The sequence below is a fragment of the Diplotaxodon limnothrissa genome, linkage group LG11 (genome assembly GCF_057381915.1).
Source record: "Diplotaxodon limnothrissa isolate DT_005_m linkage group LG11, D_limnothrissa_male_GT1.1, whole genome shotgun sequence".
Classification (NCBI taxonomy): domain Eukaryota; kingdom Metazoa; phylum Chordata; class Actinopteri; order Cichliformes; family Cichlidae; genus Diplotaxodon; species Diplotaxodon limnothrissa.
In genome coordinates this window covers 35,103,541-35,122,948 of record NC_140606.1, presented here as the reverse complement: position 1 = coordinate 35,122,948, position 19,408 = coordinate 35,103,541, and the positions used below count along the sequence as shown (strand labels likewise).

Sequence of the window (19,408 nt, the reverse complement as noted above, 5' to 3'; positions counted from 1 at the left end):
TGATCCCATCTGCGCGTGGTCTTCATGCCGCACCAAACCTCGCTCATCCTCTTGTACTGCACTTTCCACTTCAGCGTCCTGCTGTATCTTTCATTGGCCACCGTGACTCAAGGCAACAATTCCCCTTGTACTCTTCTCACTTCTAACTCTGTTGCCACCACTGAAGGCTCTGAGCTTCTGGTTGACAAGCTTTTTGATGTCCTTTGCTTGGCTAGCACACAACCTATAGAAGACAAAACTAGGAGTATTATTTCTCAATAGGGACGCAAGTAAAACAGAGAAAATGCTGGACAAGCAGAGTTGTCTAAACAGTGAACATCAATTCCCTTGTGACCAAAGAAGCAAAACACCCATGTTTCCGCCCGGTTTCGGACCGGGGACCTTTCGCGTGTGAGGCGAATGTGATAACCACTACACTACGGAAACGGTGAGTGATGGCTTGCTTGGCTTTGGAATGTCTCTCAATCAGTAATCTGGCCAATCTGACAAATCTGATGGCAGGTTACTATCATGCCCTTGAACAGAAGGAACCATGGAGAAGAGACAGACGCTCGCTAGCAAGGAATCTGAACTATAGTCTCGATGTTAGGCTCACTTAAAAACTTTTGACATTTAGGAGTTCTCTGAAGCAAGCGCAGCTCGACATATGCTGCCCTAAGAAGCCCAGAACTGTTATCTAAAGAGGCCATGCGGTTGATCACGTTGTGCATTGGCTGAAAATAGGCCCAAGTCCTGGGCAGGCCAGCTAGAGACACTCATTTCCAAGAGCTTAGTCTGTGCCTGCATCTTCAGTAAATATGGTGACTGGAGACATGTTGGTTTGTGTGAAATTTCCTGAAATTTGGGCTATAGACAACTTTTTACAACATGAGCATCAAAGGTTACAAGCGTCAGAGCCCTGTACAAGATTTGAGTACTTTCACTCCTCTTTTTGCCAAACAGCAGTACAACCCCATAAGATAAAGCAATGCCTGCAGGCAGACACTTTTGTATCGGGAAACAAAGAAGCATGTTTCCGCCTGGTTTCGGACCAGGGACCTTTCGCGTGTTAGGCGAACGTGATAACCACTACACTACGGAAACGGAGCGTGCACGCCTTCTCGTCATTAGAGGGGCAATTCGATGCCTTCTTAAATTTGAGGACTTTTATGACAGATCATGTAGGACTAGTGAGAAGCGGGGAACTCCCATTTGTGTCATTTTTCAAGCATTCCCCCATTTATGGTTATATTGACAATCCAAATTGTGATCTCGAGATAGCATCTCTTCAAATGGGAGCTGATCTTCTTGTTGACAAGCTCTTTGATGTTCTTTGTCAGGCTAGCACACAACCTACAGAAGACAAACACACGAGACTTATTTGTTAATAGGGACGCAAGTAAAGCAGAGAAAACGCTGGACAAGCAGAGTTCTCTTGGACAAGCTTCTCTTCTCATGGGAGCTCTTGCCTAGAAGACATTTTTGACTTATGAGTGCACAGGTGGAATTGATGTTTTTTCAAACCCATTATAGGACTAGATTGTTAGATCGACTAGGATGTGGTGGAGAAATTCCACAGGGTGTTTTTGAATGATGGACTCTGTGCAAAAAAAATGCACGTAGCGTGCGATTAACGGGTGTGTGGTCATTCCAGGTAAAAGGAAGAACAGAGAAGGAGACTGCTCACTCCCCGTCGGGGAATCGAACCCCGGTCTTCCGCGTGACAGGCGGAGATACTGTCCACTATACTAACGAGGACCTGCAAGCCTCTGTCGGCGTCATGTCAAGGTGGGATTCGCAGCAGGTATGACACGCAAACTCTCGTCGGCCATGTAAAAAACCCCATCACTTTACCAGGAACTACAGTTTTATGGGTGTTTGACAGAGAACTTTTTTCTGCTTTCAGCAGGGTTCCATGGTGTAACGGTTAGCACTCTGGACTTTGAATCCAGTGATCTGAGTTCAAGTCTCAGTGGAGCCTCATTTGGCTTTCTAGCCCTTTGCTCCGCATTAGCACAAGCTAGCATGAGAGTTTAATGACTTAAAGAACAAGTTAGTGGCCCAGTCAATTCCACTCCTCTTCTGTTGGCTGATCCCATCTGCGCGTGGTCTTCATGCCGCACCAAACCTCGCTCATGCTCTTGTACTGCACTTTCCACTTCAGCGTCCTGCTGTATCTTTCATTGGCCACCGTGACTCAAGGCAACAATTCCCCTTGTACTCTTCTCACTTCTAACTCTGTTGCCACCACTGAAGGCTCTGAGCTTCTGGTTGACAAGCTTTTTGATGTCCTTTGCTTGGCTAGCACACAACCTATAGAAGACAAAACTAGGAGTATTATTTCTCAATAGGGACGCAAGTAAAACAGAGAAAATGCTGGACAAGCAGAGTTGTCTAAACAGTGAACATCAATTCCCTTGTGACCAAAGAAGCAAAACACCCATGTTTCCGCCCGGTTTCGGACCGGGGACCTTTCGCGTGTGAGGCGAATGTGATAACCACTACACTACGGAAACGGTGAGTGATGGCTTGCTTGGCTTTGGAATGTCTCTCAATCAGTAATCTGGCCAATCTGACAAATCTGATGGCAGGTTACTATCATGCCCTTGAACAGAAGGAACCATGGAGAAGAGACAGACGCTCGCTAGCAAGGAATCTGAACTATAGTCTCGATGTTAGGCTCACTTAAAAACTTTTGACATTTAGGAGTTCTCTGAAGCAAGCGCAGCTCGACATATGCTGCCCTAAGAAGCCCAGAACTGTTATCTAAAGAGGCCATGCGGTTGATCACGTTGTGCATTGGCTGAAAATAGGCCCAAGTCCTGGGCAGGCCAGCTAGAGACACTCATTTCCAAGAGCTTAGTCTGTGCCTGCATCTTCAGTAAATATGGTGACTGGAGACATGTTGGTTTGTGTGAAATTTCCTGAAATTTGGGCTATAGACAACTTTTTACAACATGAGCATCCAAAGGTTACAAGCGTCAGAGCCCTGTACAAGATTTGAGTACTTTCACTCCTCTTTGTGCCAAACAGCAGTACAACCCCATAAGATAAAGCAATGCCTGCAGGCAGACACTTTTGTATCGGGAAACAAAGAAGCATGTTTCCGCCTGGTTTCGGACCAGGGACCTTTCACGTGTTAGGCGAACGTGATAACCACTACACTACGGAAACGGAGCGTGCACGCCTTCTCGTCATTAGAGGGGCAATTCGATGCCTTCTTAAATTTGAGGACTTTTATGACAGATCATGTAGGACTAGTGAGAAGCGGGGAACTCCCATTTGTGTCATTTTTCAAGCATTCCCCCATTTATGGTTATATTGACAATCCAAATTGTGATCTCGAGATAGCATCTCTTCAAATGGGAGCTGATCTTCTTGTTGACAAGCTCTTTGATGTTCTTTGTCAGGCTAGCACACAACCTACAGAAGACAAACACACGAGACTTATTTGTTAATAGGGACGCAAGTAAAGCAGAGAAAACGCTGGACAAGCAGAGTTCTCTTGGACAAGCTTCTCTTCTCATGGGAGCTCTTGCCTAGAAGACATTTTTGACTTATGAGTGCACAGGTGGAATTGATGTTTTTTCAAACCCATTATAGGACTAGATTGTTAGATCGACTAGGATGTGGTGGAGAAATTCCACAGGGTGTTTTTGAATGATGGACTCTGTGCAAAAAAAATGCACGTAGCGTGCGATTAACGGGTGTGTGGTCATTCCAGGTAAAAGGAAGAACAGAGAAGGAGACTGCTCACTCCCCGTCGGGGAATCGAACCCCGGTCTTCCGCGTGACAGGCGGAGATACTGTCCACTATACTAACGAGGACCTGCAAGCCTCTGTCGGCGTCATGTCAAGGTGGGATTCGCAGCAGGTATGACACGCAAACTCTCGTCGGCCATGTAAAAAACCCCATCACTTTACCAGGAACTACAGTTTTATGGGTGTTTGACAGAGAACTTTTTTCTGCTTTCAGCAGGGTTCCATGGTGTAACGGTTAGCACTCTGGACTTTGAATCCAGTGATCTGAGTTCAAGTCTCAGTGGAGCCTCATTTGGCTTTCTAGCCCTTTGCTCCGCATTAGCACAAGCTAGCATGAGAGTTTAATGACTTAAAGAACAAGTTAGTGGCCCAGTCAATTCCACTCCTCTTCTGTTGGCTGATCCCATCTGCGCGTGGTCTTCATGCCGCACCAAACCTCGCTCATGCTCTTGTACTGCACTTTCCACTTCAGCGTCCTGCTGTATCTTTCATTGGCCACCGTGACTCAAGGCAACAATTCCCCTTGTACTCTTCTCACTTCTAACTCTGTTGCCACCACTGAAGGCTCTGAGCTTCTGGTTGACAAGCTTTTTGATGTCCTTTGCTTGGCTAGCACACAACCTATAGAAGACAAAACTAGGAGTATTATTTCTCAATAGGGACGCAAGTAAAACAGAGAAAATGCTGGACAAGCAGAGTTGTCTAAACAGTGAACATCAATTCCCTTGTGACCAAAGAAGCAAAACACCCATGTTTCCGCCCGGTTTCGGACCGGGGACCTTTCGCGTGTGAGGCGAATGTGATAACCACTACACTACGGAAACGGTGAGTGATGGCTTGCTTGGCTTTGGAATGTCTCTCAATCAGTAATCTGGCCAATCTGACAAATCTGATGGCAGGTTACTATCATGCCCTTGAACAGAAGGAACCATGGAGAAGAGACAGACGCTCGCTAGCAAGGAATCTGAACTATAGTCTCGATGTTAGGCTCACTTAAAAACTTTTGACATTTAGGAGTTCTCTGAAGCAAGCGCAGCTCGACATATGCTGCCCTAAGAAGCCCAGAACTGTTATCTAAAGAGGCCATGCGGTTGATCACGTTGTGCATTGGCTGAAAATAGGCCCAAGTCCTGGGCAGGCCAGCTAGAGACACTCATTTCCAAGAGCTTAGTCTGTGCCTGCATCTTCAGTAAATATGGTGACTGGAGACATGTTGGTTTGTGTGAAATTTCCTGAAATTTGGGCTATAGACAACTTTTTACAACATGAGCATCCAAAGGTTACAAGCGTCAGAGCCCTGTACAAGATTTGAGTACTTTCACTCCTCTTTGTGCCAAACAGCAGTACAACCCCATAAGATAAAGCAATGCCTGCAGGCAGACACTTTTGTATCGGGAAACAAAGAAGCATGTTTCCGCCTGGTTTCGGACCAGGGACCTTTCACGTGTTAGGCGAACGTGATAACCACTACACTACGGAAACGGAGCGTGCACGCCTTCTCGTCATTAGAGGGGCAATTCGATGCCTTCTTAAATTTGAGGACTTTTATGACAGATCATGTAGGACTAGTGAGAAGCGGGGAACTCCCATTTGTGTCATTTTTCAAGCATTCCCCCATTTATGGTTATATTGACAATCCAAATTGTGATCTCGAGATAGCATCTCTTCAAATGGGAGCTGATCTTCTTGTTGACAAGCTCTTTGATGTTCTTTGTCAGGCTAGCACACAACCTACAGAAGACAAACACACGAGACTTATTTGTTAATAGGGACGCAAGTAAAGCAGAGAAAACGCTGGACAAGCAGAGTTCTCTTGGACAAGCTTCTCTTCTCATGGGAGCTCTTGCCTAGAAGACATTTTTGACTTATGAGTGCACAGGTGGAATTGATGTTTTTTCAAACCCATTATAGGACTAGATTGTTAGATCGACTAGGATGTGGTGGAGAAATTCCACAGGGTGTTTTTGAATGATGGACTCTGTGCAAAAAAAATGCACGTAGCGTGCGATTAACGGGTGTGTGGTCATTCCAGGTAAAAGGAAGAACAGAGAAGGAGACTGCTCACTCCCCGTCGGGGAATCGAACCCCGGTCTTCCGCGTGACAGGCGGAGATACTGTCCACTATACTAACGAGGACCTGCAAGCCTCTGTCGGCGTCATGTCAAGGTGGGATTCGCAGCAGGTATGACACGCAAACTCTCGTCGGCCATGTAAAAAACCCCATCACTTTACCAGGAACTACAGTTTTATGGGTGTTTGACAGAGAACTTTTTTCTGCTTTCAGCAGGGTTCCATGGTGTAACGGTTAGCACTCTGGACTTTGAATCCAGTGATCTGAGTTCAAGTCTCAGTGGAGCCTCATTTGGCTTTCTAGCCCTTTGCTCCGCATTAGCACAAGCTAGCATGAGAGTTTAATGACTTAAAGAACAAGTTAGTGGCCCAGTCAATTCCACTCCTCTTCTGTTGGCTGATCCCATCTGCGCGTGGTCTTCATGCCGCACCAAACCTCGCTCATGCTCTTGTACTGCACTTTCCACTTCAGCGTCCTGCTGTATCTTTCATTGGCCACCGTGACTCAAGGCAACAATTCCCCTTGTACTCTTCTCACTTCTAACTCTGTTGCCACCACTGAAGGCTCTGAGCTTCTGGTTGACAAGCTTTTTGATGTCCTTTGCTTGGCTAGCACACAACCTATAGAAGACAAAACTAGGAGTATTATTTCTCAATAGGGACGCAAGTAAAACAGAGAAAATGCTGGACAAGCAGAGTTGTCTAAACAGTGAACATCAATTCCCTTGTGACCAAAGAAGCAAAACACCCATGTTTCCGCCCGGTTTCGGACCGGGGACCTTTCGCGTGTGAGGCGAATGTGATAACCACTACACTACGGAAACGGTGAGTGATGGCTTGCTTGGCTTTGGAATGTCTCTCAATCAGTAATCTGGCCAATCTGACAAATCTGATGGCAGGTTACTATCATGCCCTTGAACAGAAGGAACCATGGAGAAGAGACAGACGCTCGCTAGCAAGGAATCTGAACTATAGTCTCGATGTTAGGCTCACTTAAAAACTTTTGACATTTAGGAGTTCTCTGAAGCAAGCGCAGCTCGACATATGCTGCCCTAAGAAGCCCAGAACTGTTATCTAAAGAGGCCATGCGGTTGATCACGTTGTGCATTGGCTGAAAATAGGCCCAAGTCCTGGGCAGGCCAGCTAGAGACACTCATTTCCAAGAGCTTAGTCTGTGCCTGCATCTTCAGTAAATATGGTGACTGGAGACATGTTGGTTTGTGTGAAATTTCCTGAAATTTGGGCTATAGACAACTTTTTACAACATGAGCATCAAAGGTTACAAGCGTCAGAGCCCTGTACAAGATTTGAGTACTTTCACTCCTCTTTTTGCCAAACAGCAGTACAACCCCATAAGATAAAGCAATGCCTGCAGGCAGACACTTTTGTATGGGGAAACAAAGAAGCATGTTTCCGCCTGGTTTCGGACCAGGGACCTTTCGCGTGTTAGGCGAACGTGATAACCACTACACTACGGAAACGGAGCGTGCACGCCTTCTCGTCATTAGAGGGGCAATTCGATGCCTTCTTAAATTTGAGGACTTTTATGACAGATCATGTAGGACTAGTGAGAAGCGGGGAACTCCCATTTGTGTCATTTTTCAAGCATTCCCCCATTTATGGTTATATTGACAATCCAAATTGTGATCTCGAGATAGCATCTCTTCAAATGGGAGCTGATCTTCTTGTTGACAAGCTCTTTGATGTTCTTTGTCAGGCTAGCACACAACCTACAGAAGACAAACACACGAGACTTATTTGTTAATAGGGACGCAAGTAAAGCAGAGAAAACGCTGGACAAGCAGAGTTCTCTTGGACAAGCTTCTCTTCTCATGGGAGCTCTTGCCTAGAAGACATTTTTGACTTATGAGTGCACAGGTGGAATTGATGTTTTTTCAAACCCATTATAGGACTAGATTGTTAGATCGACTAGGATGTGGTGGAGAAATTCCACAGGGTGTTTTTGAATGATGGACTCTGTGCAAAAAAAATGCACGTAGCGTGCGATTAACGGGTGTGTGGTCATTCCAGGTAAAAGGAAGAACAGAGAAGGAGACTGCTCACTCCCCGTCGGGGAATCGAACCCCGGTCTTCCGCGTGACAGGCGGAGATACTGTCCACTATACTAACGAGGACCTGCAAGCCTCTGTCGGCGTCATGTCAAGGTGGGATTCGCAGCAGGTATGACACGCAAACTCTCGTCGGCCATGTAAAAAACCCCATCACTTTACCAGGAACTACAGTTTTATGGGTGTTTGACAGAGAACTTTTTTCTGCTTTCAGCAGGGTTCCATGGTGTAACGGTTAGCACTCTGGACTTTGAATCCAGTGATCTGAGTTCAAGTCTCAGTGGAGCCTCATTTGGCTTTCTAGCCCTTTGCTCCGCATTAGCACAAGCTAGCATGAGAGTTTAATGACTTAAAGAACAAGTTAGTGGCCCAGTCAATTCCACTCCTCTTCTGTTGGCTGATCCCATCTGCGCGTGGTCTTCATGCCGCACCAAACCTCGCTCATGCTCTTGTACTGCACTTTCCACTTCAGCGTCCTGCTGTATCTTTCATTGGCCACCGTGACTCAAGGCAACAATTCCCCTTGTACTCTTCTCACTTCTAACTCTGTTGCCACCACTGAAGGCTCTGAGCTTCTGGTTGACAAGCTTTTTGATGTCCTTTGCTTGGCTAGCACACAACCTATAGAAGACAAAACTAGGAGTATTATTTCTCAATAGGGACGCAAGTAAAACAGAGAAAATGCTGGACAAGCAGAGTTGTCTAAACAGTGAACATCAATTCCCTTGTGACCAAAGAAGCAAAACACCCATGTTTCCGCCCGGTTTCGGACCGGGGACCTTTCGCGTGTGAGGCGAATGTGATAACCACTACACTACGGAAACGGTGAGTGATGGCTTGCTTGGCTTTGGAATGTCTCTCAATCAGTAATCTGGCCAATCTGACAAATCTGATGGCAGGTTACTATCATGCCCTTGAACAGAAGGAACCATGGAGAAGAGACAGACGCTCGCTAGCAAGGAATCTGAACTATAGTCTCGATGTTAGGCTCACTTAAAAACTTTTGACATTTAGGAGTTCTCTGAAGCAAGCGCAGCTCGACATATGCTGCCCTAAGAAGCCCAGAACTGTTATCTAAAGAGGCCATGCGGTTGATCACGTTGTGCATTGGCTGAAAATAGGCCCAAGTCCTGGGCAGGCCAGCTAGAGACACTCATTTCCAAGAGCTTAGTCTGTGCCTGCATCTTCAGTAAATATGGTGACTGGAGACATGTTGGTTTGTGTGAAATTTCCTGAAATTTGGGCTATAGACAACTTTTTACAACATGAGCATCAAAGGTTACAAGCGTCAGAGCCCTGTACAAGATTTGAGTACTTTCACTCCTCTTTTTGCCAAACAGCAGTACAACCCCATAAGATAAAGCAATGCCTGCAGGCAGACACTTTTGTATGGGGAAACAAAGAAGCATGTTTCCGCCTGGTTTCGGACCAGGGACCTTTCGCGTGTTAGGCGAACGTGATAACCACTACACTACGGAAACGGAGCGTGCACGCCTTCTCGTCATTAGAGGGGCAATTCGATGCCTTCTTAAATTTGAGGACTTTTATGACAGATCATGTAGGACTAGTGAGAAGCGGGGAACTCCCATTTGTGTCATTTTTCAAGCATTCCCCCATTTATGGTTATATTGACAATCCAAATTGTGATCTCGAGATAGCATCTCTTCAAATGGGAGCTGATCTTCTTGTTGACAAGCTCTTTGATGTTCTTTGTCAGGCTAGCACACAACCTACAGAAGACAAACACACGAGACTTATTTGTTAATAGGGACGCAAGTAAAGCAGAGAAAACGCTGGACAAGCAGAGTTCTCTTGGACAAGCTTCTCTTCTCATGGGAGCTCTTGCCTAGAAGACATTTTTGACTTATGAGTGCACAGGTGGAATTGATGTTTTTTCAAACCCATTATAGGACTAGATTGTTAGATCGACTAGGATGTGGTGGAGAAATTCCACAGGGTGTTTTTGAATGATGGACTCTGTGCAAAAAAAATGCACGTAGCGTGCGATTAACGGGTGTGTGGTCATTCCAGGTAAAAGGAAGAACAGAGAAGGAGACTGCTCACTCCCCGTCGGGGAATCGAACCCCGGTCTTCCGCGTGACAGGCGGAGATACTGTCCACTATACTAACAAGGACCTGCAAGCCTCTGTCGGCGTCATGTCAAGGTGGGATTCGCAGCAGGTATGACACGCAAACTCTCGTCGGCCATGTAAAAAACCCCATCACTTTACCAGGAACTACAGTTTTATGGGTGTTTGACAGAGAACTTTTTTCTGCTTTCAGCAGGGTTCCATGGTGTAACGGTTAGCACTCTGGACTTTGAATCCAGTGATCTGAGTTCAAGTCTCAGTGGAGCCTCATTTGGCTTTCTAGCCCTTTGCTCCGCATTAGCACAAGCTAGCATGAGAGTTTAATGACTTAAAGAACAAGTTAGTGGCCCAGTCAATTCCACTCCTCTTCTGTTGGCTGATCCCATCTGCGCGTGGTCTTCATGCCGCACCAAACCTCGCTCATGCTCTTGTACTGCACTTTCCACTTCAGCGTCCTGCTGTATCTTTCATTGGCCACCGTGACTCAAGGCAACAATTCCCCTTGTACTCTTCTCACTTCTAACTCTGTTGCCACCACTGAAGGCTCTGAGCTTCTGGTTGACAAGCTTTTTGATGTCCTTTGCTTGGCTAGCACACAACCTATAGAAGACAAAACTAGGAGTATTATTTCTCAATAGGGACGCAAGTAAAACAGAGAAAATGCTGGACAAGCAGAGTTGTCTAAACAGTGAACATCAATTCCCTTGTGACCAAAGAAGCAAAACACCCATGTTTCCGCCCGGTTTCGGACCGGGGACCTTTCGCGTGTGAGGCGAATGTGATAACCACTACACTACGGAAACGGTGAGTGATGGCTTGCTTGGCTTTGGAATGTCTCTCAATCAGTAATCTGGCCAATCTGACAAATCTGATGGCAGGTTACTATCATGCCCTTGAACAGAAGGAACCATGGAGAAGAGACAGACGCTCGCTAGCAAGGAATCTGAACTATAGTCTCGATGTTAGGCTCACTTAAAAACTTTTGACATTTAGGAGTTCTCTGAAGCAAGCGCAGCTCGACATATGCTGCCCTAAGAAGCCCAGAACTGTTATCTAAAGAGGCCATGCGGTTGATCACGTTGTGCATTGGCTGAAAATAGGCCCAAGTCCTGGGCAGGCCAGCTAGAGACACTCATTTCCAAGAGCTTAGTCTGTGCCTGCATCTTCAGTAAATATGGTGACTGGAGACATGTTGGTTTGTGTGAAATTTCCTGAAATTTGGGCTATAGACAACTTTTTACAACATGAGCATCAAAGGTTACAAGCGTCAGAGCCCTGTACAAGATTTGAGTACTTTCACTCCTCTTTTTGCCAAACAGCAGTACAACCCCATAAGATAAAGCAATGCCTGCAGGCAGACACTTTTGTATGGGGAAACAAAGAAGCATGTTTCCGCCTGGTTTCGGACCAGGGACCTTTCGCGTGTTAGGCGAACGTGATAACCACTACACTACGGAAACGGAGCGTGCACGCCTTCTCGTCATTAGAGGGGCAATTCGATGCCTTCTTAAATTTGAGGACTTTTATGACAGATCATGTAGGACTAGTGAGAAGCGGGGAACTCCCATTTGTGTCATTTTTCAAGCATTCCCCCATTTATGGTTATATTGACAATCCAAATTGTGATCTCGAGATAGCATCTCTTCAAATGGGAGCTGATCTTCTTGTTGACAAGCTCTTTGATGTTCTTTGTCAGGCTAGCACACAACCTACAGAAGACAAACACACGAGACTTATTTGTTAATAGGGACGCAAGTAAAGCAGAGAAAACGCTGGACAAGCAGAGTTCTCTTGGACAAGCTTCTCTTCTCATGGGAGCTCTTGCCTAGAAGACATTTTTGACTTATGAGTGCACAGGTGGAATTGATGTTTTTTCAAACCCATTATAGGACTAGATTGTTAGATCGACTAGGATGTGGTGGAGAAATTCCACAGGGTGTTTTTGAATGATGGACTCTGTGCAAAAAAAATGCACGTAGCGTGCGATTAACGGGTGTGTGGTCATTCCAGGTAAAAGGAAGAACAGAGAAGGAGACTGCTCACTCCCCGTCGGGGAATCGAACCCCGGTCTTCCGCGTGACAGGCAGAGATACTGTCCACTATACTAACGAGGACCTGCAAGCCTCTGTCGGCGTCATGTCAAGGTGGGATTCGCAGCAGGTATGACACGCAAACTCTCGTCGGCCATGTAAAAAACCCCATCACTTTACCAGGAACTACAGTTTTATGGGTGTTTGACAGAGAACTTTTTTCTGCTTTCAGCAGGGTTCCATGGTGTAACGGTTAGCACTCTGGACTTTGAATCCAGTGATCTGAGTTCAAGTCTCAGTGGAGCCTCATTTGGCTTTCTAGCCCTTTGCTCCGCATTAGCACAAGCTAGCATGAGAGTTTAATGACTTAAAGAACAAGTTAGTGGCCCAGTCAATTCCACTCCTCTTCTGTTGGCTGATCCCATCTGCGCGTGGTCTTCATGCCGCACCAAACCTCGCTCATCCTCTTGTACTGCACTTTCCACTTCAGCGTCCTGCTGTATCTTTCATTGGCCACCGTGACTCAAGGCAACAATTCCCCTTGTACTCTTCTCACTTCTAACTCTGTTGCCACCACTGAAGGCTCTGAGCTTCTGGTTGACAAGCTTTTTGATGTCCTTTGCTTGGCTAGCACACAACCTATAGAAGACAAAACTAGGAGTATTATTTCTCAATAGGGACGCAAGTAAAACAGAGAAAATGCTGGACAAGCAGAGTTGTCTAAACAGTGAACATCAATTCCCTTGTGACCAAAGAAGCAAAACACCCATGTTTCCGCCCGGTTTCGGACCGGGGACCTTTCGCGTGTGAGGCGAATGTGATAACCACTACACTACGGAAACGGTGAGTGATGGCTTGCTTGGCTTTGGAATGTCTCTCAATCAGTAATCTGGCCAATCTGATGGCAGGTTACTATCATGCCCTTGAACAGAAGGAACCATGGAGAAGAGACAGACGCTCGCTAGCAAGGAATCTGAACTATAGTCTCGATGTTAGGCTCACTTAAAAACTTTTGACATTTAGGAGTTCTCTGAAGCAAGCGCAGCTCGACATATGCTGCCCTAAGAAGCCCAGAACTGTTATCTAAAGAGGCCATGCGGTTGATCACGTTGTGCATTGGCTGAAAATAGGCCCAAGTCCTGGGCAGGCCAGCTAGAGACACTCATTTCCAAGAGCTTAGTCTGTGCCTGCATCTTCAGTAAATATGGTGACTGGAGACATGTTGGTTTGTGTGAAATTTCCTGAAATTTGGGCTATAGACAACTTTTTACAACATGAGCATCCAAAGGTTACAAGCGTCAGAGCCCTGTACAAGATTTGAGTACTTTCACTCCTCTTTGTGCCAAACAGCAGTACAACCCCATAAGATAAAGCAATGCCTGCAGGCAGACACTTTTGTATGGGGAAACAAAGAAGCATGTTTCCGCCTGGTTTCGGACCAGGGACCTTTCGCGTGTTAGGCGAACGTGATAACCACTACACTACGGAAACGGAGCGTGCACGCCTTCTCGTCATTAGAGGGGCAATTCGATGCCTTCTTAAATTTGAGGACTTTTATGACAGATCATGTAGGACTAGTGAGAAGCGGGGAACTCCCATTTGTGTCATTTTTCAAGCATTCCCCCATTTATGGTTATATTGACAATCCAAATTGTGATCTCGAGATAGCATCTCTTCAAATGGGAGCTGATCTTCTTGTTGACAAGCTCTTTGATGTTCTTTGTCAGGCTAGCACACAACCTACAGAAGACAAACACACGAGACTTATTTGTTAATAGGGACGCAAGTAAAGCAGAGAAAACGCTGGACAAGCAGAGTTCTCTTGGACAAGCTTCTCTTCTCATGGGAGCTCTTGCCTAGAAGACATTTTTGACTTATGAGTGCACAGGTGGAATTGATGTTTTTTCAAACCCATTATAGGACTAGATTGTTAGATCGACTAGGATGTGGTGGAGAAATTCCACAGGGTGTTTTTGAATGATGGACTCTGTGCAAAAAAAATGCACGTAGCGTGCGATTAACGGGTGTGTGGTCATTCCAGGTAAAAGGAAGAACAGAGAAGGAGACTGCTCACTCCCCGTCGGGGAATCGAACCCCGGTCTTCCGCGTGACAGGCGGAGATACTGTCCACTATACTAACGAGGACCTGCAAGCCTCTGTCGGCGTCATGTCAAGGTGGGATTCGCAGCAGGTATGACACGCAAACTCTCGTCGGCCATGTAAAAAACCCCATCACTTTACCAGGAACTACAGTTTTATGGGTGTTTGACAGAGAACTTTTTTCTGCTTTCAGCAGGGTTCCATGGTGTAACGGTTAGCACTCTGGACTTTGAATCCAGTGATCTGAGTTCAAGTCTCAGTGGAGCCTCATTTGGCTTTCTAGCCCTTTGCTCCGCATTAGCACAAGCTAGCATGAGAGTTTAATGACTTAAAGAACAAGTTAGTGGCCCAGTCAATTCCACTCCTCTTCTGTTGGCTGATCCCATCTGCGCGTGGTCTTCATGCCGCACCAAACCTCGCTCATGCTCTTGTACTGCACTTTCCACTTCAGCGTCCTGCTGTATCTTTCATTGGCCACCGTGACTCAAGGCAACAATTCCCCTTGTACTCTTCTCACTTCTAACTCTGTTGCCACCACTGAAGGCTCTGAGCTTCTGGTTGACAAGCTTTTTGATGTCCTTTGCTTGGCTAGCACACAACCTATAGAAGACAAAACTAGGAGTATTATTTCTCAATAGGGACGCAAGTAAAACAGAGAAAATGCTGGACAAGCAGAGTTGTCTAAACAGTGAACATCAATTCCCTTGTGACCAAAGAAGCAAAACACCCATGTTTCCGCCCGGTTTCGGACCGGGGACCTTTCGCGTGTGAGGCGAATGTGATAACCACTACACTACGGAAACGGTGAGTGATGGCTTGCTTGGCTTTGGAATGTCTCTCAATCAGTAATCTGGCCAATCTGACAAATCTGATGGCAGGTTACTATCATGCCCTTGAACAGAAGGAACCATGGAGAAGAGACAGACGCTCGCTAGCAAGGAATCTGAACTATAGTCTCGATGTTAGGCTCACTTAAAAACTTTTGACATTTAGGAGTTCTCTGAAGCAAGCGCAGCTCGACATATGCTGCCCTAAGAAGCCCAGAACTGTTATCTAAAGAGGCCATGCGGTTGATCACGTTGTGCATTGGCTGAAAATAGGCCCAAGTCCTGGGCAGGCCAGCTAGAGACACTCATTTCCAAGAGCTTAGTCTGTGCCTGCATCTTCAGTAAATATGGTGACTGGAGACATGTTGGTTTGTGTGAAATTTCCTGAAATTTGGGCTATAGACAACTTTTTACAACATGAGCATCAAAGGTTACAAGCGTCAGAGCCCTGTACAAGATTTGAGTACTTTCACTCCTCTTTTTGCCAAACAGCAGTACAACCCCATAAGATAAAGCAATGCCTGCAGGCAGACACTTTTGTATGGGGAAACAAAGAAGCATGTTTCCGCCTGGTTTCGGACCAGGGACCTTTCGCGTGTTAGGCGAACGTGATAACCACTACACTACGGAAACGGAGCGTGCACGCCTTCTCGTCATTAGAGGGGCAATTCGATGCCTTCTTAAATTTGAGGACTTTTATGACAGATCATGTAGGACTAGTGAGAAGCGGGGAACTCCCATTTGTGTCATTTTTCAAGCATTCCCCCATTTATGGTTATATTGACAATCCAAATTGTGATCTCGAGATAGCATCTCTTCAAATGGGAGCTGATCTTCTTGTTGACAAGCTCTTTGATGTTCTTTGTCAGGCTAGCACACAACCTACAGAAGACAAACACACGAGACTTATTTGTTAATAGGGACGCAAGTAAAGCAGAGAAAACGCTGGACAAGCAGAGTTCTCTTGGACAAGCTTCTCTTCTCATGGGAGCTCTTGCCTAGAAGACATTTTTGACTTATGAGTGCACAGGTGGAATTGATGTTTTTTCAAACCCATTATAGGACTAGATTGTTAGATCGACTAGGATGTGGTGGAGAAATTCCACAGGGTGTTTTTGAATGATGGACTCTGTGCAAAAAAAATGCACGTAGCGTGCGATTAACGGGTGTGTGGTCATTCCAGGTAAAAGGAAGAACAGAGAAGGAGACTGCTCACTCCCCGTCGGGGAATCGAACCCCGGTCTTCCGCGTGACAGGCGGAGATACTGTCCACTATACTAACGAGGACCTGCAAGCCTCTGTCGGCGTCATGTCAAGGTGGGATTCGCAGCAGGTATGACACGCAAACTCTCGTCGGCCATGTAAAAAACCCCATCACTTTACCAGGAACTACAGTTTTATGGGTGTTTGACAGAGAACTTTTTTCTGCTTTCAGCAGGGTTCCATGGTGTAACGGTTAGCACTCTGGACTTTGAATCCAGTGATCTGAGTTCAAGTCTCAGTGGAGCCTCATTTGGCTTTCTAGCCCTTTGCTCCGCATTAGCACAAGCTAGCATGAGAGTTTAATGACTTAAAGAACAAGTTAGTGGCCCAGTCAATTCCACTCCTCTTCTGTTGGCTGATCCCATCTGCGCGTGGTCTTCATGCCGCACCAAACCTCGCTCATCCTCTTGTACTGCACTTTCCACTTCAGCGTCCTGCTGTATCTTTCATTGGCCACCGTGACTCAAGGCAACAATTCCCCTTGTACTCTTCTCACTTCTAACTCTGTTGCCACCACTGAAGGCTCTGAGCTTCTGGTTGACAAGCTTTTTGATGTCCTTTGCTTGGCTAGCACACAACCTATAGAAGACAAAACTAGGAGTATTATTTCTCAATAGGGACGCAAGTAAAACAGAGAAAATGCTGGACAAGCAGAGTTGTCTAAACAGTGAACATCAATTCCCTTGTGACCAAAGAAGCAAAACACCCATGTTTCCGCCCGGTTTCGGACCGGGGACCTTTCGCGTGTGAGGCGAATGTGATAACCACTACACTACGGAAACGGTGAGTGATGGCTTGCTTGGCTTTGGAATGTCTCTCAATCAGTAATCTGGCCAATCTGACAAATCTGATGGCAGGTTACTATCATGCCCTTGAACAGAAGGAACCATGGAGAAGAGACAGACGCTCGCTAGCAAGGAATCTGAACTATAGTCTCGATGTTAGGCTCACTTAAAAACTTTTGACATTTAGGAGTTCTCTGAAGCAAGCGCAGCTCGACATATGCTGCCCTAAGAAGCCCAGAACTGTTATCTAAAGAGGCCATGCGGTTGATCACGTTGTGCATTGGCTGAAAATAGGCCCAAGTCCTGGGCAGGCCAGCTAGAGACACTCATTTCCAAGAGCTTAGTCTGTGCCTGCATCTTCAGTAAATATGGTGACTGGAGACATGTTGGTTTGTGTGAAATTTCCTGAAATTTGGGCTATAGACAACTTTTTACAACATGAGCATCAAAGGTTACAAGCGTCAGAGCCCTGTACAAGATTTGAGTACTTTCACTCCTCTTTTTGCCAAACAGCAGTACAACCCCATAAGATAAAGCAATGCCTGCAGGCAGACACTTTTGTATGGGGAAACAAAGAAGCATGTTTCCGCCTGGTTTCGGACCAGGGACCTTTCGCGTGTTAGGCGAACGTGATAACCACTACACTACGGAAACGGAGCGTGCACGCCTTCTCGTCATTAGAGGGGCAATTCGATGCCTTCTTAAATTTGAGGACTTTTATGACAGATCATGTAGGACTAGTGAGAAGCGGGGAACTCCCATTTGTGTCATTTTTCAAGCATTCCCCCATTTATGGTTATATTGACAATCCAAATTGTGATCTCGAGATAGCATCTCTTCAAATGGGAGCTGATCTTCTTGTTGACAAGCTCTTTGATGTTCTTTGTCAGGCTAGCACACAACCTACAGAAGACAAACACACGAGACTTATTTGTTAATAGGGACGCAAGTAAAGCAGAGAAAACGCTGGACAAGCAGAGTTCTCTTGGACAAGCTTCTCTTCTCATGGGAGCTCTTGCCTAGAAGACATTTTTGACTTATGAGTGCACAGGTGGAATTGATGTTTTTTCAAACCCATTATAGGACTAGATTGTTAGATCGACTAGGATGTGGTGGAGAAATTCCACAGGGTGTTTTTGAATGATGGACTCTGTGCAAAAAAAATGCACGTAGCGTGCGATTAACGGGTGTGTGGTCATTCCAGGTAAAAGGAAGAACAGAGAAGGAGACTGCTCACTCCCCGTCGGGGAATCGAACCCCGGTCTTCCGCGTGACAGGCGGAGATACTGTCCACTATACTAACGAGGACCTGCAAGCCTCTGTCGGCGTCATGTCAAGGTGGGATTCGCAGCAGGTATGACACGCAAACTCTCGTCGGCCATGTAAAAAACCCCATCACTTTACCAGGAACTACAGTTTTATGGGTGTTTGACAGAGAACTTTTTTCTGCTTTCAGCAGGGTTCCATGGTGTAACGGTTAGCACTCTGGACTTTGAATCCAGTGATCTGAGTTCAAGTCTCAGTGGAGCCTCATTTGGCTTTCTAGCCCTTTGCTCCGCATTAGCACAAGCTAGCATGAGAGTTTAATGACTTAAAGAACAAGTTAGTGGCCCAGTCAATTCCACTCCTCTTCTGTTGGCTGATCCCATCTGCGCGTGGTCTTCATGCCGCACCAAACCTCGCTCATCCTCTTGTACTGCACTTTCCACTTCAGCGTCCTGCTGTATCTTTCATTGGCCACCGTGACTCAAGGCAACAATTCCCCTTGTACTCTTCTCACTTCTAACTCTGTTGCCACCACTGAAGGCTCTGAGCTTCTGGTTGACAAGCTTTTTGATGTCCTTTGCTTGGCTAGCACACAACCTATAGAAGACAAAACTAGGAGTATTATTTCTCAATAGGGACGCAAGTAAAACAGAGAAAATGCTGGACAAGCAGAGTTGTCTAAACAGTGAACATCAATTCCCTTGTGACCAAAGAAGCAAAACACCCATGTTTCCGCCCGGTTTCGGACCGGGGACCTTTCGCATGTGAGGCGAATGTGATAACCACTACACTACGGAAACGGTGAGTGATGGCTTGCTTGGCTTTGGAATGTCTCTCAATCAGTAATCTGGCCAATCTGACAAATCTGATGGCAGGTTACTATCATGCCCTTGAACAGAAGGAACCATGGAGAAGAGACAGACGCTCGCTAGCAAGGAATCTGAACTATAGTCTCGATGTTAGGCTCACTTAAAAACTTTTGACATTTAGGAGTTCTCTGAAGCAAGCGCAGCTCGACATATGCTGCCCTAAGAAGCCCAGAACTGTTATCTAAAGAGGCCATGCGGTTGATCACGTTGTGCATTGGCTGAAAATAGGCCCAAGTCCTGGGCAGGCCAGCTAGAGACACTCATTTCCAAGAGCTTAGTCTGTGCCTGCATCTTCAGT

The 19,408-nt window shown here is 46.1% G+C and overlaps 37 non-coding genes across 37 annotated transcripts; 9 read left to right on the top strand and 28 right to left on the bottom strand.

Moving 5' to 3' along the window:
• Positions 1 to 353: 353 nt before the first annotated feature.
• trnav-cac (transfer RNA valine (anticodon CAC)) lies at positions 354 to 426 on the bottom strand. Its single transcript has one exon. It is a non-coding gene; the product is annotated as a tRNA-Val (tRNA).
• Positions 427 to 1,010: 584 nt separating this feature from the next.
• Positions 1,011 to 1,083, bottom strand: trnav-aac (transfer RNA valine (anticodon AAC)). Its single transcript has one exon. It is a non-coding gene; the product is annotated as a tRNA-Val (tRNA).
• A 582-nt stretch (positions 1,084 to 1,665) lies between these two features.
• Positions 1,666 to 1,737, bottom strand: trnad-guc (transfer RNA aspartic acid (anticodon GUC)). The gene has a single exon. It is a non-coding gene; the product is annotated as a tRNA-Asp (tRNA).
• Positions 1,738 to 1,888: 151 nt separating this feature from the next.
• On the top strand, positions 1,889 to 1,960 carry trnaq-uug (transfer RNA glutamine (anticodon UUG)). The gene has a single exon. It is a non-coding gene; the product is annotated as a tRNA-Gln (tRNA).
• A 462-nt stretch (positions 1,961 to 2,422) lies between these two features.
• trnav-cac (transfer RNA valine (anticodon CAC)) lies at positions 2,423 to 2,495 on the bottom strand. Its single transcript has one exon. It is a non-coding gene; the product is annotated as a tRNA-Val (tRNA).
• Positions 2,496 to 3,080: 585 nt separating this feature from the next.
• On the bottom strand, positions 3,081 to 3,153 carry trnav-aac (transfer RNA valine (anticodon AAC)). Its single transcript has one exon. It is a non-coding gene; the product is annotated as a tRNA-Val (tRNA).
• Positions 3,154 to 3,735: 582 nt separating this feature from the next.
• Positions 3,736 to 3,807, bottom strand: trnad-guc (transfer RNA aspartic acid (anticodon GUC)). Its single transcript has one exon. It is a non-coding gene; the product is annotated as a tRNA-Asp (tRNA).
• A 151-nt stretch (positions 3,808 to 3,958) lies between these two features.
• Positions 3,959 to 4,030, top strand: trnaq-uug (transfer RNA glutamine (anticodon UUG)). The gene has a single exon. It is a non-coding gene; the product is annotated as a tRNA-Gln (tRNA).
• A 462-nt stretch (positions 4,031 to 4,492) lies between these two features.
• On the bottom strand, positions 4,493 to 4,565 carry trnav-cac (transfer RNA valine (anticodon CAC)). The gene has a single exon. It is a non-coding gene; the product is annotated as a tRNA-Val (tRNA).
• A 585-nt stretch (positions 4,566 to 5,150) lies between these two features.
• Positions 5,151 to 5,223, bottom strand: trnav-aac (transfer RNA valine (anticodon AAC)). Its single transcript has one exon. It is a non-coding gene; the product is annotated as a tRNA-Val (tRNA).
• A 582-nt stretch (positions 5,224 to 5,805) lies between these two features.
• trnad-guc (transfer RNA aspartic acid (anticodon GUC)) lies at positions 5,806 to 5,877 on the bottom strand. Its single transcript has one exon. It is a non-coding gene; the product is annotated as a tRNA-Asp (tRNA).
• A 151-nt stretch (positions 5,878 to 6,028) lies between these two features.
• On the top strand, positions 6,029 to 6,100 carry trnaq-uug (transfer RNA glutamine (anticodon UUG)). The gene has a single exon. It is a non-coding gene; the product is annotated as a tRNA-Gln (tRNA).
• Positions 6,101 to 6,562: 462 nt separating this feature from the next.
• trnav-cac (transfer RNA valine (anticodon CAC)) lies at positions 6,563 to 6,635 on the bottom strand. The gene has a single exon. It is a non-coding gene; the product is annotated as a tRNA-Val (tRNA).
• A 584-nt stretch (positions 6,636 to 7,219) lies between these two features.
• Positions 7,220 to 7,292, bottom strand: trnav-aac (transfer RNA valine (anticodon AAC)). The gene has a single exon. It is a non-coding gene; the product is annotated as a tRNA-Val (tRNA).
• A 582-nt stretch (positions 7,293 to 7,874) lies between these two features.
• Positions 7,875 to 7,946, bottom strand: trnad-guc (transfer RNA aspartic acid (anticodon GUC)). The gene has a single exon. It is a non-coding gene; the product is annotated as a tRNA-Asp (tRNA).
• Positions 7,947 to 8,097: 151 nt separating this feature from the next.
• On the top strand, positions 8,098 to 8,169 carry trnaq-uug (transfer RNA glutamine (anticodon UUG)). Its single transcript has one exon. It is a non-coding gene; the product is annotated as a tRNA-Gln (tRNA).
• Positions 8,170 to 8,631: 462 nt separating this feature from the next.
• trnav-cac (transfer RNA valine (anticodon CAC)) lies at positions 8,632 to 8,704 on the bottom strand. The gene has a single exon. It is a non-coding gene; the product is annotated as a tRNA-Val (tRNA).
• Positions 8,705 to 9,288: 584 nt separating this feature from the next.
• Positions 9,289 to 9,361, bottom strand: trnav-aac (transfer RNA valine (anticodon AAC)). Its single transcript has one exon. It is a non-coding gene; the product is annotated as a tRNA-Val (tRNA).
• A 582-nt stretch (positions 9,362 to 9,943) lies between these two features.
• trnad-guc (transfer RNA aspartic acid (anticodon GUC)) lies at positions 9,944 to 10,015 on the bottom strand. The gene has a single exon. It is a non-coding gene; the product is annotated as a tRNA-Asp (tRNA).
• A 151-nt stretch (positions 10,016 to 10,166) lies between these two features.
• On the top strand, positions 10,167 to 10,238 carry trnaq-uug (transfer RNA glutamine (anticodon UUG)). The gene has a single exon. It is a non-coding gene; the product is annotated as a tRNA-Gln (tRNA).
• Positions 10,239 to 10,700: 462 nt separating this feature from the next.
• On the bottom strand, positions 10,701 to 10,773 carry trnav-cac (transfer RNA valine (anticodon CAC)). Its single transcript has one exon. It is a non-coding gene; the product is annotated as a tRNA-Val (tRNA).
• A 584-nt stretch (positions 10,774 to 11,357) lies between these two features.
• Positions 11,358 to 11,430, bottom strand: trnav-aac (transfer RNA valine (anticodon AAC)). The gene has a single exon. It is a non-coding gene; the product is annotated as a tRNA-Val (tRNA).
• A 582-nt stretch (positions 11,431 to 12,012) lies between these two features.
• Positions 12,013 to 12,084, bottom strand: trnad-guc (transfer RNA aspartic acid (anticodon GUC)). The gene has a single exon. It is a non-coding gene; the product is annotated as a tRNA-Asp (tRNA).
• A 151-nt stretch (positions 12,085 to 12,235) lies between these two features.
• trnaq-uug (transfer RNA glutamine (anticodon UUG)) lies at positions 12,236 to 12,307 on the top strand. Its single transcript has one exon. It is a non-coding gene; the product is annotated as a tRNA-Gln (tRNA).
• Positions 12,308 to 12,769: 462 nt separating this feature from the next.
• On the bottom strand, positions 12,770 to 12,842 carry trnav-cac (transfer RNA valine (anticodon CAC)). The gene has a single exon. It is a non-coding gene; the product is annotated as a tRNA-Val (tRNA).
• A 576-nt stretch (positions 12,843 to 13,418) lies between these two features.
• trnav-aac (transfer RNA valine (anticodon AAC)) lies at positions 13,419 to 13,491 on the bottom strand. Its single transcript has one exon. It is a non-coding gene; the product is annotated as a tRNA-Val (tRNA).
• A 582-nt stretch (positions 13,492 to 14,073) lies between these two features.
• Positions 14,074 to 14,145, bottom strand: trnad-guc (transfer RNA aspartic acid (anticodon GUC)). The gene has a single exon. It is a non-coding gene; the product is annotated as a tRNA-Asp (tRNA).
• A 151-nt stretch (positions 14,146 to 14,296) lies between these two features.
• On the top strand, positions 14,297 to 14,368 carry trnaq-uug (transfer RNA glutamine (anticodon UUG)). Its single transcript has one exon. It is a non-coding gene; the product is annotated as a tRNA-Gln (tRNA).
• Positions 14,369 to 14,830: 462 nt separating this feature from the next.
• Positions 14,831 to 14,903, bottom strand: trnav-cac (transfer RNA valine (anticodon CAC)). Its single transcript has one exon. It is a non-coding gene; the product is annotated as a tRNA-Val (tRNA).
• Positions 14,904 to 15,487: 584 nt separating this feature from the next.
• On the bottom strand, positions 15,488 to 15,560 carry trnav-aac (transfer RNA valine (anticodon AAC)). Its single transcript has one exon. It is a non-coding gene; the product is annotated as a tRNA-Val (tRNA).
• Positions 15,561 to 16,142: 582 nt separating this feature from the next.
• On the bottom strand, positions 16,143 to 16,214 carry trnad-guc (transfer RNA aspartic acid (anticodon GUC)). The gene has a single exon. It is a non-coding gene; the product is annotated as a tRNA-Asp (tRNA).
• Positions 16,215 to 16,365: 151 nt separating this feature from the next.
• On the top strand, positions 16,366 to 16,437 carry trnaq-uug (transfer RNA glutamine (anticodon UUG)). The gene has a single exon. It is a non-coding gene; the product is annotated as a tRNA-Gln (tRNA).
• Positions 16,438 to 16,899: 462 nt separating this feature from the next.
• Positions 16,900 to 16,972, bottom strand: trnav-cac (transfer RNA valine (anticodon CAC)). The gene has a single exon. It is a non-coding gene; the product is annotated as a tRNA-Val (tRNA).
• A 584-nt stretch (positions 16,973 to 17,556) lies between these two features.
• On the bottom strand, positions 17,557 to 17,629 carry trnav-aac (transfer RNA valine (anticodon AAC)). Its single transcript has one exon. It is a non-coding gene; the product is annotated as a tRNA-Val (tRNA).
• A 582-nt stretch (positions 17,630 to 18,211) lies between these two features.
• Positions 18,212 to 18,283, bottom strand: trnad-guc (transfer RNA aspartic acid (anticodon GUC)). Its single transcript has one exon. It is a non-coding gene; the product is annotated as a tRNA-Asp (tRNA).
• A 151-nt stretch (positions 18,284 to 18,434) lies between these two features.
• trnaq-uug (transfer RNA glutamine (anticodon UUG)) lies at positions 18,435 to 18,506 on the top strand. The gene has a single exon. It is a non-coding gene; the product is annotated as a tRNA-Gln (tRNA).
• Positions 18,507 to 18,968: 462 nt separating this feature from the next.
• trnav-cac (transfer RNA valine (anticodon CAC)) lies at positions 18,969 to 19,041 on the bottom strand. Its single transcript has one exon. It is a non-coding gene; the product is annotated as a tRNA-Val (tRNA).
• Between the last annotated feature and the right edge of the window lie 367 nt (positions 19,042 to 19,408).